The 16,916-nt window shown below is 47.5% G+C and overlaps 1 protein-coding gene and 1 pseudogene across 2 annotated transcripts in view; one reads left to right on the forward strand and one right to left on the reverse strand.

The window, feature by feature from the left end:
- Nucleotides 1-972: 972 nt before the first annotated feature.
- On the reverse strand, nucleotides 973-1,092 carry LOC136646329 (5S ribosomal RNA; annotated as a pseudogene).
- A 2,029-nt stretch (nucleotides 1,093-3,121) lies between these two features.
- The window catches only part of LOC136645537 (P2Y purinoceptor 2-like), a 34,754-nt gene continuing 20,959 nt past the window's right edge, over nucleotides 3,122-16,916 (forward strand). For both annotated transcript variants that reach the window (XM_066621821.1, XM_066621823.1), the window contains exon 1: nucleotides 3,122-3,261. The gene's annotated coding sequence lies outside the window, so the exon portion shown is untranslated. The remainder of the gene's footprint in view (nucleotides 3,262-16,916) is intronic.

The raw sequence follows: 16,916 nt of genomic DNA on the forward strand, positions 1-16,916 counted from the left end.
GTCACCCAGGCCAGTCCCACTCCCCTCCAGGATCTGGTCCTCCCACTGGCCCACCCTCCCTTGCCTTGAAATGCCCCTGTTCCACCTTGTCCCCACCTGCCTACAGTCGCATAACCTTACCTGAGTTTGGTGGCGCGGAGGCTGAATGCAGCCTCCGCAAACCAGTGCACATCAATGTGCTTGTTCAGCTGACTCTCCCAGACGCACAAATGCGCTTTACAGCACATTCACAATGCTTCTGGGCCAGCATAAGGAGCCATAGAGGAGCCTGGATTGCACCCTTAGTTAATTAAATGTCAGTTTCACCAGAGCCATGTCAGTGTCTTGTGGTTTGTATATGCAACTTCCTGGGGATATTGGGGGGAAAAATTAGATGGCAAGCCACAGGAACTTTACCCTAGAAGGCAAAGTCTCCAGTAGCTCTGGACAGAAATGGGAAGGAAACCCTTGTTCCATTATTATTCTTGTTACTTTGGTTTCTTTATTCTGCTATTGCTGTTTTAGTTGGTGATGAGCACTTTGGATGCCCCCTTTTTTGGAGGAGAAAAGTGGGGTATCAATTTGTATATGAAAAAGTTGTTAGAAGCTGCTTTCCCTTAAGTTTCTTACAAAGCCAAGAGAGCTGGTACCTCTGTGCTCCACTCTGGCATGAACCAGAAACCAGACTCAGGGTGAGATTATGCAGCTGGGGGGTTGTTTGGTCATTAGCAAGCATTTTTGGCCTGGAAAAAGTGGAATAAAGCCTTTATAGTTCAGCTGCTAGGACTTTGTCTGGACAGCACCTGTTTCTTGGCTTGGTCCCTATCCTGGCAATGGTACATGCAGTTCCTCCTCCTCTCAACTGAGCTCTGATGCAGATTTTGTGAAGAATGTGGCAGTGATCTTGCCTCCATAGAATTGCTGCTGAATTTCTCCTAGCACAAAATTCGTAGACATGGTTGGCAACCTTCAGTCTCGAAAGACTATGGTATAAGCCTACAGCACCCGGTATTCCCAGGCGGTCTCCCATCCAAGTACTAACCAGGCCTGACCTTGCTTAGCTTCCGAGATCAGACGAGACCAGGCATGTGCAGGGTAACAGTTACTGCATTCGTAGACAAATGCAGATCGAATCCTGGGAAAAACACTCAAGGACATTTGAGGGGAGCAAAAAGGAGTTCCAGTAAGATTCACAAAATATCTTGGGGCTGGGCTGGGTGGTAAGGCTAAGTTGTTGCAAGTTTCACCTAAAGTGTGGGTCAAACTGGGTGTGACGGAGCAGCCATGTTTGTCCTTCATATCCTACCCATGTATAAAGCTGGAGTGGGGATTCATCTTTACTAGAAAGGAGTCACACAGATGAGAGGAGCTGACTTGTCTCCCACCATACCTGGCTACACACTGTCACTCTGTGTGCTTTTCTTGCAGCCTGGATCTCTTCATGGTGTCAAATGGAGAAAAAGGTCTGAAGCAACAGAATGTGCAGGAAAGTCAAGTGTGGAAGGGGCTTTGCTCTCTCATGTGCGTGCACATTTTTTTGTGTAAAAAAGTACATAAGAACAGCCCCACTGGATCAGGCCATAGGTCCATCTAGTCCAGTTTCCTGTATGTCATAGTGGCCCACCAAATGCCCCAGGGAGCACACCAGATAACAAGAGACCTCATCCTGGTGCCCTCCCTTGCATCTGGCATTCTGACATAGCCCATTTCTAAAATCAGGAGGTTGCGCATACACATCATGGCTTGTACCCCGTAATGGATTTTTCCTCCAGAAACTTGTCCAATCCCCTTTTAAAGGCGTCCAGGCCAGATGCCGTCACCACATCCTGCAGCAAGGAGTTCCACAGACCGACCACACGCTGAGTAAAGAAATATTTTCTCTTGTCTGTTCTAACTCTCCCAATACTCAATTTTAGTGGATGTCCCCTGGTTCTGGTGTTATGTGAGTGTTATGGTGGTGTCTGGTGGTGAGTGTTATGGTGTTATGGTGTCTGGTGTTATGTGAGTGTTATGTGAGTGTCTGGTGGTGCTCTCACACATGCCTGCACATGCACGTGCCACTTCGTACACAAATGGGGCAGACACATGAACAACAAATGTATCTGTCCCATCACATCTAGTGAGGCCAGGCATTTTGAAGCAAACTCAAAGATTCCTGATTTGGGCCAAATGTGAATGTCACAGGAAGTGAAATGCATTTCTTCAGGAGCAGTGAACATTTTATTGCAGGTTTTAGCACATCCTTTGTGGTCAAGCTGGTCTCTCCCATGGAGCAGAATGAGGTGGTAGAACACTAAGGGCGCAATCCTAACCCCTTATGTCAGTGTTTTCCAACACTGGCATAGTGGTGCCAGTGGGACGAGTGCTGCATCCTGCAGTTGGGTGTCACTCACGGAGGCCTCCTCAAAGCAAGGGAATGTTTGTTCCTTTATCTCAGAGCTGCATTGCCCTTATGTCAGTGCTGGAAAGCACTGACATAAGGGGTTAGGATTGCGCCCTAAGGCAGTCAAGTGGGCTGTGCTGCCCCTGACTGCAGGTGAATCCCTGCAAGTAGAAAACTAGCATGACAGAGAGAAGGTTGACTTAGAACCTTCACCATATTGTGCTAGCTATCTGTTTGCACAAAGTTGTTTTTTAATGCAGGGAAACAATGAAAAACGGTATTCCTTAGGTCTGAATAGAAAAGTATCCTCCACCACCTCAAGATGCTACCATCTCCTTCTAACTAAGTGTCAACCAGGCCTAAGAATCTTCCCAGTGAGATCTCACAGCTCCTGTTCATTCTCTTGGAGGGAAATGTTGGGCTGGGGAATTACCCTTCTTGCAAAACACCAGCCAGGCAACCCACGTTGTTTACTTCGCCCTGATAGCTGGTGGCAACTGGGTGCCCCATTTACCACACTTGCTTAACAGGGAAGCTGGTGTGGGCCAGCACTCTCGGTGTTCCCCTGCCTCGTGCACTCATCTTCCCCCAGCTGCCAGGCTTTGGAGAAAGAGAGAGCTTCAATAGCAGCTCTTTCATAGGCAGGGGCCGGCCTGGGCAGGCAGCAAAGCAGCTCCAGGCACGCCTCCTCCTCCTCTTCCTCTCCCCTTTTTACCACCACTGTTGTTGCTGCGGCTCTTACAGTCCAAGTCAGAAACAAGCAAAGTGCTGGAGAAGAGAGGTCAGCAGTGAAGAAACATTGGATTAGCTATATACGTGTGTATATATTGACAGCAACAGAACATGGAATGGAAAGGAGATCAAGCAACGTGAGAGGCTTCCGTGGGAAATCTGAAACTGTAAGTTGTGTGTGTGTATGTGTGTGTGTGTGTACTGGTACTGAACATCTTGTACAGCACTTTTTTAAATGCCTGTGTAGATTTCTACACACTCCAGCACCAAGTTCCATAGATCAGACACATCATAGAGTTCTCTCTCACTCTCGTTCTCTCTCTCTCACACACACACACACACACACTCACTGACCTAGCATTCAGGGTAGGAGTTTAAAACAAAATCAAAACAAGTTCCAGCTTTCTCTGGTTTGTGATAGATTACTCTTACCAGCATTTGGCAAGATGTGATCTCCCTCTTTTGTTGTATGGTCTATTCTTAGATTTATTTATTTTTTAACCCATGGTTTTAAATAGTTTGTGAACTGCCCAGCGTTACAGAGATTGGGTGAGGTAAGCATTGTAAATAACTCTGAACAGACCCACAGCCCACGCATGTCCCCAGTTCCATCCTCAGAGCAGCACTACTACCATGGATCTTCCCCGGGAGATGATGTGCAGAAAAAGTTACCACCTGAGCATAGTGTCTTAGAAGTCAGTCCCACTTGTATTCAGTGGGTTTACTCCCAGATAAATATATATAAAATTGTTCCCTTGAGAAAAGACACTTTCAAACAATGGAATTTACACTGTCAGTCATTTGGGCTTCAAAATAGTGTAACAGATGTAGAAAAGACTTGTACACTCCTACGCATGTGTACTCAGAAGCAAGTCCAGTGGGACTTACTCCCACGTAAGTGTGTATAGGATTGCAGCCCTGGTTTATTGTACATTGTCCAGATGTTGCATGGGAAGGTTATGTCAAAATTACCATATTTAGAAGACAGAAGTTTATCCATTTTTGCCCAGCTCACAGGTGTACACATTTGGTCCCTGTTGCGTATATGCAACGTTGGGCAGAAATGGCTTAATTAAAAACAAAGATAGCAGCCTGAGTGTTCTTTTGAATATACGTTCATGAGCTCTGACAGTTCATTAACTCTGACGGTTCATGAGCTTGGCACAGCTTTGCATCCCACCTTTTGCTGAAGGAGCTTGGAAAGACATACTGCATAATGAGACTATCTTATCCCATGGTATCCTCAAAGTTATCCTGTGAGATAGGCCCAGCAGATTGGAAAGTAGTGGCTTGTCCAAGACAAACCAATACACTTGGTGACTGACCAGAGATTTGATCGCAGGGCTTTCCCAATCCCAATCCTTTAATCTGGTATAAATTATTTGTGGGTGAGGAAAGGCAGTTTATGATTTACTAAAAAATTTTTATCCTGCCTTTCCAGGCTCATATATACAACAACAACAACAGTATTTATATACCGCTTTTCAACAAAAAGTTCACAAAGCGGTTTACAGAGAAAATCAAATATCTAATGGCACCCTGTCCCCAAAGGGCTCACAATCTAAAATAATAATAATAATAATAATAATAAAATTCATCTAGCAGAATTTCAGGAGGAAAAATCCATTACGGGTTACAAGCCATGATGTGTATGTGCAACCTTCTGATTTTAGAAATGGGCTATGTAAGAAGGCCAGATGCAAGGGAGGGCACCAGGATGAGGTCTCTTGTTATCTGGTGTGCTCCCTGGGGCATTTGGTGGGCCGCTGTGAGATACAGGAAGCTGGACTAGATGGGCCTATGGCCTGATCCAGTGGGGCTGTTCTTATGTTCTTAACTACAATTCCCAGGAAGCCTTGCAGGTCTCTTGTTATCTGGTGTGCTCCCTGGGGCCTTTGGTGGGCCGCTGTGAGATACAGGAAGCTGGACTAGATGGGCCTGTGGCCTGATCCAGTGGGGCTGTTCTTATGTTCTTAACTACAATTCCCAGGAAGCCTTGCAGGTCTCTTGTTATCTGGTGTGCTCCCTGGGGCCTTTGGTGGGCCGCTGTGAGATACAGGAAGCTGGACTAGATGGGCCTATGGCCTGATCCAGTGGGGCTGTTCTTATGTTCTTAACTACAATTCCCAGGAAGCCTTGCAGGTCTCTTGTTATCTGTTGTGCTCCCTGGGGCATTTGGTGGGCCGCTGTGAGATACAGGAAGCTGGACTAGATGGGCCTATGGCCTGATCCAGTGGGGCTGTTCTTATGTTCTTAACTACAATTCCCAGAATGCCTTGCAGGTCTCTTGTTATCTGGTGTGCTCCCTGGGGCCTTTGGTGGGCCGCTGTGAGATACAGGAAGCTGGACTAGATGGGCCTATGGCCTGAGCCAGTGGGGCTGTTCTTATGTTCATAAAAGACAGACACAGCCCACCCAGAAACCTGGACCCGCAAAACATTTCCTTTCCTTGAGCAAAGTACGAAATAACTTAATACCAATAACAGTAACCTAACAGCAGTAAGTAAGCAGCAAATTCTGTGCCGGTGTGTGTGTGTGTTGTCAGAGTTGTTACTGAGAGGGATTTGGCTTTTACTGAAGCCCCCTCCACAAGCCCCCATGTTGACTGAATGTGGGAAGAAGGGAAATTAGAACACCCCAGCTAGCCACACCCCCCACTCCAATGCACTCCATCACCACTATCCTCTCCTGCCCCCAGTATGCTCAGTTCTTGTCTGCAGAGGCAAGTGCTCAACCCAGGAGAAAGTTTCTCCCCATATGTGGGAACTCAGGCAACACAAGATTCCAGAGAAATTTTCCCTCTTGTACACACAGACAAGCACGGAGCACGTGGAGGTCTGGCATGCCGACGGAGCATGGGGATCAGGGTGTGCGCCAGTTTCCCAGAGCCCACCTTTCCTGAATGCAGCTTTCTGAAGAGGGCTTAAATGTACCACAAAAATCAGAAACGGTTATGAAACAATTAAGTCATATGAGATGAGTCAAATTCTTTGCTAATCTTCTTGGAACAAGTGCAAGAACAAGGGTATACTTGGAAAAATGCATACAAGATATTATAATTTCTGTCATGTTGCCAAAGTGGTTCAATCATGGAACAGGCATCTTAAGCCCAGAAGGTTGAGTTTCAGACCTGTTAATCTTTGTTGGTTTTTACCTGGTGTGTACGTGTGATAGCAAGTGTGTGTGAGTAATTTCTCAGTTTCTCTATCATCCTTTTAGATTTTATTTTTATGTATGTCTTCAAGTATACGGTGAGCACAATCCCATGTGTCTGTACTCAGAAGTAAGGGCCCAATCCTATCCAATTTTCCAGCGCTGGTGCAGGCGTGCCAATGGGGCATGTACTATGGTGGGGAGAGGGCCCAATCCTATCCAATTTTCCAACACTGGTGCAGCCACTATGCAGCCCCAAGGTAAGGGAACAAATGTTTCCATACCTTAAGGAGGCTTCTGTGACTGCTGCCCCACCACAAGATGCAGTGCATGCCCCATTGGCACAGATGCACCAGCATTGGAAAATTGGATAGGATTGGACCCACAGAGGGCTCTTTAAGGAAAGGGAACACTTGTCCTCTTACCTTGGGCAGCATTGTGGCTGCATTGGTGCTGGAATGTTGGATAGGATTGGACCCTAAGTCTCACTGAGCTCAATGGGATTCTCCATCCCTACCACACACACCCCCCCAGCAAGTGTGTATATAGGATTCCATCCTGTAACTTGCTCAGCACCTTAGGGACTGAACTGAATAAAATTCAAATGCAGAAATGCTATAGAATCATGTGAAACACACACACAAACCCTATATGTATTCTAAGCTAAAGTTTTACCAAAATTCCATCATATAGAAGCTCAAGCAGTATTCTTTTCCCCTTAATGTTATGCGCAGTTGTTTCCCAACAGTGCAGGTGGCACATGGAATATATATTCCCCACCGAACTGTGGAACTGCGTAATATGCATTCTTCTGATATGCAAGTTCCATAAATTAGTAGCTTGCACCTCCCTCAACATACATCACATGGAATTTGAACTGACTGCTGACCGCATAGGAAGGAGGTCACAGGGAACAGATCAAATGTCATTTCCTTGAGGTCAAAGAGCAGATTGTGCAAGTATGTGTTGGATGATTCATTTCAAAATATAGATTTCTCTACAGCCCAGGAAGCACCAGGGAAATGCATGCTGATAAGTGGGAACATTTGTAATGTAACACAACATCTGCTTTCTAAAGCACTAAGTTTGTGACAGATCAATTTTTTAAAGCTCTCCATTAGCAGAATTCTCAGATCAAGTGAAATAAACTGGACCGTGCAACCAAAATAAGGACAGATGGTATGTGAGTTCCAGATGTAGGAACAAATTCAGTCCACACTAGCAAGCTGTACACACAGAACATACTCTTAAATTAAGCACAACTTGGATAACTTTGGCATTTTATATAACTCCTCAAGAAAAACTGACACACACCCGATGGCTCTGAACTGTAAAACGCTGATCTTGACAATAGTATGCACCTTGAGTTTGTTTTCCATTTGAACAAAATTGCTCCCTGGAGCATTTGGTGGCTGTGAGATACAGGAAGCTGGACTAGATGGGCCTATGGTCTGATCCAGTGGGGCTGTTCTTATGTTCTTATGTGTTGATTTTGTCAGATGCAAATTTGCTTGGCTCCAGTGCAGCTCTAGTAACATCATGAGCAAGAAGTAGCAAGTGGCATTTGGTTAAACATTTGGCTTAAAAACATGCTGTTGTGAGATTATTTATTTTGTTTTATTCGTTAGGTTGTTCTTAATGTCTTTTGAGAAGACACAAGGGGAGATGCTTGCAAATAATCCCTGAAAAAAAGATTCCTGGAAAGCTGGGGTGGGAATAGGGACTGCTGTTCAATAGAAGGGAATCAACACTTAAGAGGTGCTATCTAGCACCCCTTGTTGGCATCCTTCAGTCTCGGAAGACTATGGTGTCACGCTCTGAATGGTGGTTCTGGAACAGAGTGTCCTCTCCAGTGCGTGAAGCCTGGGTAAAGTAGGTATGGAGGATAGGCTGTTACCCATGCAGAGGCCAATACGGTTGGTTCCAGCGGCATTGCAGGAGTTGCCAGAACGTGACTGTGTTCAGCCATGAACTGCCTCAGGGACTCCGGCTCCGGATTTTGCCTCGAGGTTTACTCCTGAAGCCTTTTCCATAACTGGATGTAGCCACGAGGCAGTGGAGGTTTGGGATCAGAGTTTTCCTTCTCTCAGATGAGCTGCCTTCCCAGGCTGACGAGTCCCATCTACCCGGTGGCTGTTTAGTCGCCTCTTACGACAAGTACAGCCAAACTGAGGGCCTATTCTTATCCCCAGCCCCCAGGGGAAATCTAGCACCATAATTTGGGTAACAGGAGTCTGTGGCTATGTATATGCATGTACATGTACAATAGGAGTTACTCTGAGTAGATTGTACTCATAGACTAGCATTAGTAGATGAGTGGATTTGCATTAATAATCTAGATTTGCAGAATACACTTTCGAGGAATGGCATTGAGCTTCCGAGTAAGCCCTCTGCTTGATGAAAATCTTGAGTTTCTGAAGTCATACTGGATTTTATCAATGAGATGTGGCAGTATTATTGTGTGTGTTTGATTTATGGTCACAGAGTAGATTACAGTATTTTTCCTTAATGTTGATATTTCTGTCCCTAGTTGGGCTTCCAATCTAAATGATTAGATGTATATTGTATTTATGATTTTGTTTCTTATCCTATCTCCAAAGTCTCCAGGAAGGGTCTGAAAAAATTATATCTTAACAGACCTTTGAGGTACTTTAGGCTTGTGACCATAAATTATGTGGCATGTACATTCAACCTGTGGCAGTGCATGGGTGTATGTTTTGGTCTCATGCTTCTCTAGCGCTCAACTCAATTAATGTGAGCTGAGGCTGATGTGTACATGTTCATACCAACTCTTCTTTGTCTTGGACAGCTCATGTTATGTTACAAATCTATGTGTGCAAGTTTATACTTTCAGTCCTTGGAGCACAAAACAGAAGATTACTCAGCATGTAGGGCCTTGCTACATGTAGACTGTAGACATCAGAGCTGGTTGTGAGTGGCCTCAAGGGACATGAGATCTGGATGCAATGCACAAATTGAAGACAATGAGTTTTGGGAGCTGTTGCCTCCCTATGGGTTTCCTGATCTGCCTGACCATGTTGCAACCAGCCAGACCCTGCAACCCTAAAAACCGTAGCTTCCTATCCAGCGACGGTTTTTCCCCCTGTGTGTCTTCTTTGTAACCTTGCCAGCAGCGGAGACCTGACCTTCCCAGCACTTGGCACCCAGCGCCCGATACCAGAGTTAACTGGAGCATCAAAACATGCATAGAGAACAATGCCCTTAGCTCCGAATGGGGACAAGTACTCATTGTAGTAAAAGAGCCATTCACGTCTTGTTTAAAGCTTGAAACATTTTGAAATGTCAGTGGATCCCATTTTTGCAGTTTCCCATGTTGGTTGTCCCTTGCATTTCTCAAAGTGCAATGACCTTTAAGGCCAGAGGTGGACTACCAAGAAGATTGTAGTGTTGTTCACTGATTTATGATAGTCTCAAATGATCGTTCTCATTTGAAACACAGGCTGGATCTGCCCATGCAGCAAAACAAGGTAATAGAACAGACTACCCCACTTTAGGGCGCAGGAGGCGAATTGCGTTGTTGAATGCTCCCTGATGGGGGAAACTCCATACAAGGTGACAACCAGCACTGAAGGCAAGGGGCTGAGGCAGCTTCTTGATGTGCTAATTTTCTGTTTTCAAGGAGTTTGGAATTGACATTCCAAAGCTGTCTCTCCCACCTACTGTCTGAGATGGAACAGTCCATTCTTTTGTCTCCATTGGCTTTTCTGCTCAAAGATAAGAAAAGCCATGTTGAACTGAGAGCTGGATGTGACATGGGAATTCCATGTTTGGAGCTTCCAACATCTTTTTCTTTCTCAAAAAGAAGCTGTCGGGGGGGGGGGGGGTTGCATTTGAATCAGGACAGCATTTCCAGCAGTCATCACATGGAAAGGTGTTTTCGAACTCCATGGCTACCCCTCAGAAGGCCCTGCTCCCTACAGCTAAATCTGGCATCCAGATCTGGACTCGCAAGCCCTGATCAGCCAACCCTACACCTATTTGGGTGGAGGCACTCTCTCTCTGAGATAGTTTTAAGAAAACCACTCTCCTATAACTCCAGCTGTCCATTTCCAACATTAAGATAATGATGCTCTCCTACTTTGCAGGGTTATAAGGATCCTTTGTTATAAGGATTTTGAGATAGTTGATGTATGTGAAGGTGCCTGGGCTTTCAGGAAGAGGCCATAGACAACGCATGAAAGTGATGTGAGCTCCAACAACAGGGATTCAGAGGTATTCTGCTTTGATTCACAGAGGTTCCATTCAGCTATCCTGGTCAATGTACCCATTGACGGACACTGAAATCTTACAGAGCCTCTTTGCTCATGCCTGAAATCTCTTCCCATCCCCTGCAATGGATCTGAAATGGGACCCTCATTCTATAGCCCAGCCATTGTCAACCACTGTGCCGTGGCACACTGGTGTGCCACCAATGGTCCCCAGGTGTGCCGCGGGAGTTTGGTAGAGGGTCATTTATTAATAGGACCATTGGAGATATGAGCCCCCACCAACAGCAGGGTGTGCCTTGTCAATTGTCCCAAAACTGATGGTGTGCCTTGACAATTTTAGTACCTTGTTCATGTGCCATGAGCCGAAAAAGGTTGAAAATCACTGCTATAGCCATTGTTCAGTGTGACATAGAGCCAAATCCTATCCAATTTTCCAGTGCTGGTGCAGCTGTGCCAGTGGGGTGTGCACTGCATCCTATAGCGGGGAGGCAGTCACAGAGGTATGGGAACATTGGTTCCCTTACCTCAGGGCTGCATTGCAGCTACACCGTTGCTGGAAAGTTGGATGGGATTGAGCCCACAAGCAATCATGTCAGCTGAGTGTTGTGAATGCGCTACAACGCTCCTCTGAAACATAGGATGATTCTGTTGCAAGCGGAGTTCTCAGTTCCTTTTGATGAAATGCCCTTTGCTCCCCCGCTGGAAAGGAATTCGACCCATCTAGCCCAGCTCTGCTCTTGCAACCAGCTGCACTGGTTTGCCTGCACTCCTGTCCTTTCTGGAGTGGGGGTGGGGCTGTTGCTTGGGACAGCCAATGACTGACAAGAGTGAGACGTGTGCCTGAGAGCTGCTGCTGGTCAGCATGGACAACACTGAGTGATGTGGACCAGCAGCCTACCCCAACATAAGGCAGCTTCTGTGTCTGTGTCTACTTAGCTAGTGGTGTGCTCTGAGATCTGAGATTGGTCGGTTTGCACAATAATGTCAGTGCCTGCTCCAAAGTGGAGCAGCAACCTTGCAATCAGAATAGGGATCGCCACAGTTCCCGTCATACTCCATGTTCATTCCATGTCATGCTACTTTCTTTCTCCTGATCTGTTTCCTCTTGAGACTGTTCCTCTGAGCAGTCAGAGACTGCACCTTTTCATTTGGACTGAATGCTTGCAGGCAAGGGGGTCTTACTGTAAATGCAATGTTCGTAAACACCTTTTTTAAAAGGCAAATTTATTCTAATTTGATAATGCAAAATAATTATTATTTGCAATCTTGCCTCAATCACTCATGCACAGGCTCTGTTTAAGTCAATAAGTGCCGTAAGTGATGGCAGAACATGCTTTGGGCAATCAGGGAGGTTCTTTGGAATGGAAGCTCTAAAGAGGAGGGAAGGCTGAGGGCTACCCAAGCCTTAAACCCAAGGCCTGACTGATGAGGAAGAGGACAGATAGAGGGCTGGGGGAGTACATGACCCTGGGCTACAGGTGGGGAAAGTCCAGGACCCAAAGAAGGAAGATCCAAGGAGGTGATGGAGGAGACAGAATGATAGAACTCCCTCCCCACCCTGAACTCTGAGAAGCTCAGCCAGGGAGAGGCCCAAAGGAGGAAGGGAACAGGTGACAAGAAGAGCCAGCCTAGGTGAGAGGGTTCTCCTTGCAGGACCCTGCCACCCATGTGCTGTGAGGAGGAGCTTACAGTGGTATAGTGTAATTTACTGATAACCCAGATGTAAGGGAAGCAACAAGGGGAGGCAGTAAGGAGTAGGAAAGAATGCACAAGCGCAAGGCTTGCACATGAAATATTCCACCCTTTGCCTTTAAAATTGCTGCTGAATTGGGAGAGGGACTGTTCATTTTTCCTGCTCATTTTCTTCCAGACCCTTTAACCGATCTTGCTTCTGGTGATTGGCATTGCAATCAGAAAAGTCCAGATGATTTGGCAACAGGATGGCCAAAAGGACTGAGAAAGTAATCAGAGGAGTCACAGCGGCCTCGATTCAGCAGCAAAGTGGGGTGGGGTACAAAATGCCACTTGAACTGGTGCCGGTATTTGGGTGCGTGTTCTGTAGAGCTGCTGGAGCATGATGGCTCCCTGCAAATCAGGATTCCCCCAGTTTGGGTCTTGCTTCTGCTGTGCATGAACAGCATGGTAGCGGGTGAAACACTCCCTCTCGGCCCCAGGTGCAGTAAAGACTTGCTCAGTTGCTGTGTGGACAGGGTCAAGGTAATTAATGTGAAGTGGTTTGCATGCTCAAAGAGCGCTATGCAAATGTTAAGGATTTTATGTTACACCCCCACCCCCATTTTTGTGTCAGCTGCACTCCTTAGCACATTGTTTCTGGGCATTGTTGGCATCCTTCAGTCTCGGAAGACTATGGTGTCACGCTCTGAATGGTGGTTCTGGAACAGAGTGTCCTCTCCAGTGCGCGAAGCCTGGGTAAAGTAGATATGGAGGATAGACTGTTTCCCATGCAGCAAATCCCCCCTCTCCACGTCGCTGAAATGGTCCAATGGAAAGGCAGAGGCCAATACGGTTGGTTCCAGCGGCGTTGCAGGAGTTGCCGGAACGTGACTGTGTTCAGCCATGAACTGCCTCGGGGACTCCGGCTCCGGATTTTGCCTCGAGGTTGACTCCTGAAGCCTTTTCCATAACTGGATGTAGCCACGAGGCAGTGGAGGTTTGGGATCAGAGTTTTCCTTCTCTCAGATGAGCTGCCTTCCCAGGCTGACGAGTCCCATCTACCCGGGACTGTTTCTGGGCACAGTTCAGATAAAAGCCCTAACAGGCTGAAGACCATAATAGCAGCCCTCCTACTGTATGCCTTCGGCCGGTGGCGTAGCTGGGGGGGGCAGAGCACTCAGCCTGGCAGGGAGGTGGGTGAGTGGCCCCTCCCTTGGGAGCCACTCCCGGCGGGGGCGGCAAAATGGAGCCATACATTTCAAGGCATGGTTGAAAGTTTGATGAGAAAGAAGATAACCTGCAGGATTCCCAAAAGTCACATCATAGCCTCGGAACAGGCCTTTGCTGGTCAAACCCACTTCATTCGACCTCATCCTGAGTCAACATTTGCTCTCTTTTTTTTTCTTCCTTTTATGTCACCGCTAACATTGTTTGGCTTTGTTTGCTTTTTGCATACCTGTTTTAAATATTCATTCCTTTGAGGTTTTTTTTTTTTACTACTTTTATTGTAACTTGGTTTGCTGAGTGGCTGGTCAGAGACTAGTTGAGCGATCTGAGAATTTTTTTTACCCCCCCCCCCCACCTTTCCGAAAGGAAAAGGTTGAAGCGGCTTACAGAACTGAAACCAATTTTACGATGAAACAAGCAAGCATCACTTAAAATAGAAACACAGAAACTAGAAGACAGCAAAGTAAATACAAAAAGCCAATGAAAAAGCAAAAACAATGACTGGGCAACAGATATAAATACAAAAAACATGCTGTAAAAGCAAATTGTTGCATGGTGCTGGAATGCTGGCAAATGGAAGACACATCCTGAGGCAGGGAGTTCCACAGGCTAGGTGCACCCACAGAGCAGGCCTTTCACACATTGCTGCTCATCATAGCCAAGGAGATGACGGGATACACAAGAAGCCTCAACTGATGATCTTAAAGGGAAGCCAAAGGTGGTGGCGTACCTGGAGGGGGGCAGAGCACTCATTCTGGCAGGGATGGCTCCATTTTGCCACCCCTGCCAGGAATGGCTCCCAAGGGAGGGGCCGTTCACCCATCTCCCTGCCAGGACTCCTCAAAGTAAGAGAATGTTTCTTCCCTCAGAAGTAGCTAATGGAACCTTTCAGTCAAATGCAAGAATTAGGGCCCAATCCTAACCCCTTATGTCAGTGCTTTCCAGCACTGACATAAGGGCAATGCAGCTCTGAGGTAAGGGAACAAACATTCCCTTACTTTCAGGAGGCCTCCGTGAGTGACACCCAACTGCAGGAGGCAGCACATGCCCCATTGGCACCGCTATGTCAGTGCTGGCACTGACATAAGGGGTTAGGCTTGCGCCCTTAGGGCACAATCCAAACCTGTGCTGGAGCAGGCAAACCAGAAGGCTTATGCTGCATCCAGCGCAGTTTAGTTGGGTGCAGCGGCTCAGCCACGGGCAAGGGGAAGCTCTTCCCCCTACCCTTGGGTAAGGGCTGTGCGCCCCATGGGTCTTCTCGGACCCACACCACCTCTGGAGGTGGCGCACCTCTCATCCTCGGAGAGCGGAGTGGCTCCCCATCTCCGGGGATGGGGGTTGGGATCTGGCATAACCGCTGGGTCCCAGCCCCGCCCCAGCTCCCTGTGCGCCCGCCCCCGGGGCCGCCCATCACACGCCCATCCCCCCCAGAAACGCCCCCTCCCACCCGCTCCCATGCTCCCCCACACCTACCTTTGCCGCTTGCGTCGGCGCAACAGCGCCGACACAAGCGGCAGTGCAGGAGCCGCCACAGAGGCTTCTGCCTGCCTCTGCATGTTGGCGCATCCAAATGCGCCGAAGCGGCTCCCAGCCACGGAGGGGTAAATGTGCTTTACAGCATGTTTGCGACCCTCATATGCCAGCCCGAGGGACTTGGGCCGGCATAAGGCACATTTAGGATTGTGCCCTTAGTGTCTAAGCTCCAAAAATGGGCTGATTTACACGTGCATGTCCATTCTGCAGCAGCATCATGTGGCAATTAGCGCATGCATGGCAGCCCACAGTGATAGTTCTGCTAGGCCACTCGCCTCTGTCATGACTTGGCCTCCACACTGACTGTGTGTGTTGATGTTCCATCAGTAGGGAGAAGGGCACTAAGGACAGTTAATAACAGACTGTAAGGCAATTGTGTTTTTAGCAAAGCTTTGACCGAATGAGCAAGCCCTGTCTTGGCTATTTAAAACCCTGCAGGAAGGGCTTTTGCTGAGTCAGTAAATGCAGCATCAGCACACAAAGAATAAGTTTGTCGTGTTTTCTTTTCTGGTGGGCCTCCTGACCACACATCAGTGAACCGCCCCTAAGGGTCCTAAGTGTGTTACATTTCAGCTGCTTTAAAACCTGCTTTGCCATTTCCCCTCCAAGAAACTTGGGGAGCTGCACTTTTATGAGAATGCCGAGACTTTCCAGCCTCCATCAGAGCCACAGCTCCCAGGTTTCCTTGGGGAGGGAGCTCAACAACAGTGAAACCAGGATTTGGCACGCCGATCCAGTCTTTCTTTGCCTCAGGTTAATAGGCAAGAGTTCTAAAACTTTTAGACCCAGGTGGTCTCAACAAACCTTGGAACCCAGAGATCATCACAGGATGGCGACAGCAGCTACAATCCAGTGCTGTTGGCAACCTTCAGTCTCGAAAGACTCTGGTATCGCGCTCTGGATGGTGGTTCTGGAACAGCGTCTAGTGTGGCTGAAAAGGCCGATTTGGGAGTGACAATCCCTTCCACACCGGGAGCAAGTGCAGTCTGTCCCTGGTCTGTCTCCCTGGCTATGGGCCTTCCTTCTTTGCCTCTTTGCCTCAGACTGTTGGCCAAGTGTCTCTTCAAACTGGGAAAGGCCATGCTGCACAGCCTGCCTCCAAGCGGGCCGCTCAGAGGCCAGGGTTTCCCACCTGTTGAGGTCCACTCCTAAGGCCTTCAGATCCCTCTTGCAGATGTCCTTGTATCGCAGCTGTGGTCTACCTGTAGGGCGCTTTCCTTGCACGAGTTCTCCATAGAGGAGATCCTTTACACTGAAGTGTACTTATTTGCAGTTACTTGTGTTGATGGGACAAGTATCAAAACAGCTACACCTAGAGCAGTGATTTTCTACACCTAGAGCAGCCCTACACCTTCACTTAGAGCAGTGATTTTCAACTTTTTTCTTCTTACAGTACACTGACCTCTATGGGCTTCACCTCTTGTGATGTTACTTCTGCTTCCAGGCGACTCTTCTGGGTTCCGCAGCTCTGTTTCTAGGACAACTGTCTGCAGTAATGAATTGTCTGTGGCACCGGTGGAGGAAGAGGGACGGGCAATTTGTAACGACAGGTTCCCTAGAAACAGAGCTGCAGAACCAGAAAGAGTTTTTCAGCTATTTTCAACCTTGTTGGCAACCTTGTCGGCAACCTTCAGTCTCGAAAGACTCTGGTATCGCACTCTGAAAGGTGGTTCTGGAACAGCGTCTAGTGTGGCTGAAAAGGCCGATTCGGGAGTGACAATCCCTTCCACACCGGGAGCAAGTGCAGTCTGTCCCTGGTCTGTCTTGAACCACTCTATTTTCAACCACTGTGCTCCAAACTCCCACAGCACACCTGCAGATCTTTTGCAGCACATCAGTGTGCATGGCACACCAGTTGAAAACTGCTGATCTAGAGAGTAATACGCATGGCAAAGTGATTAGAAATGAATGAGGCTGGGCCCATGGAGACTTAGGATCAGATCTTCCCTCTGCAACAAAGCTTGCTCAGGGTTCCTGAGTTAGTCACTGTTTTTCAGCCTTGTTGT

Source organism: Tiliqua scincoides, chromosome 3 (assembly GCF_035046505.1).
Source record: "Tiliqua scincoides isolate rTilSci1 chromosome 3, rTilSci1.hap2, whole genome shotgun sequence".
NCBI classification, from domain to species: domain Eukaryota; kingdom Metazoa; phylum Chordata; class Lepidosauria; order Squamata; family Scincidae; genus Tiliqua; species Tiliqua scincoides.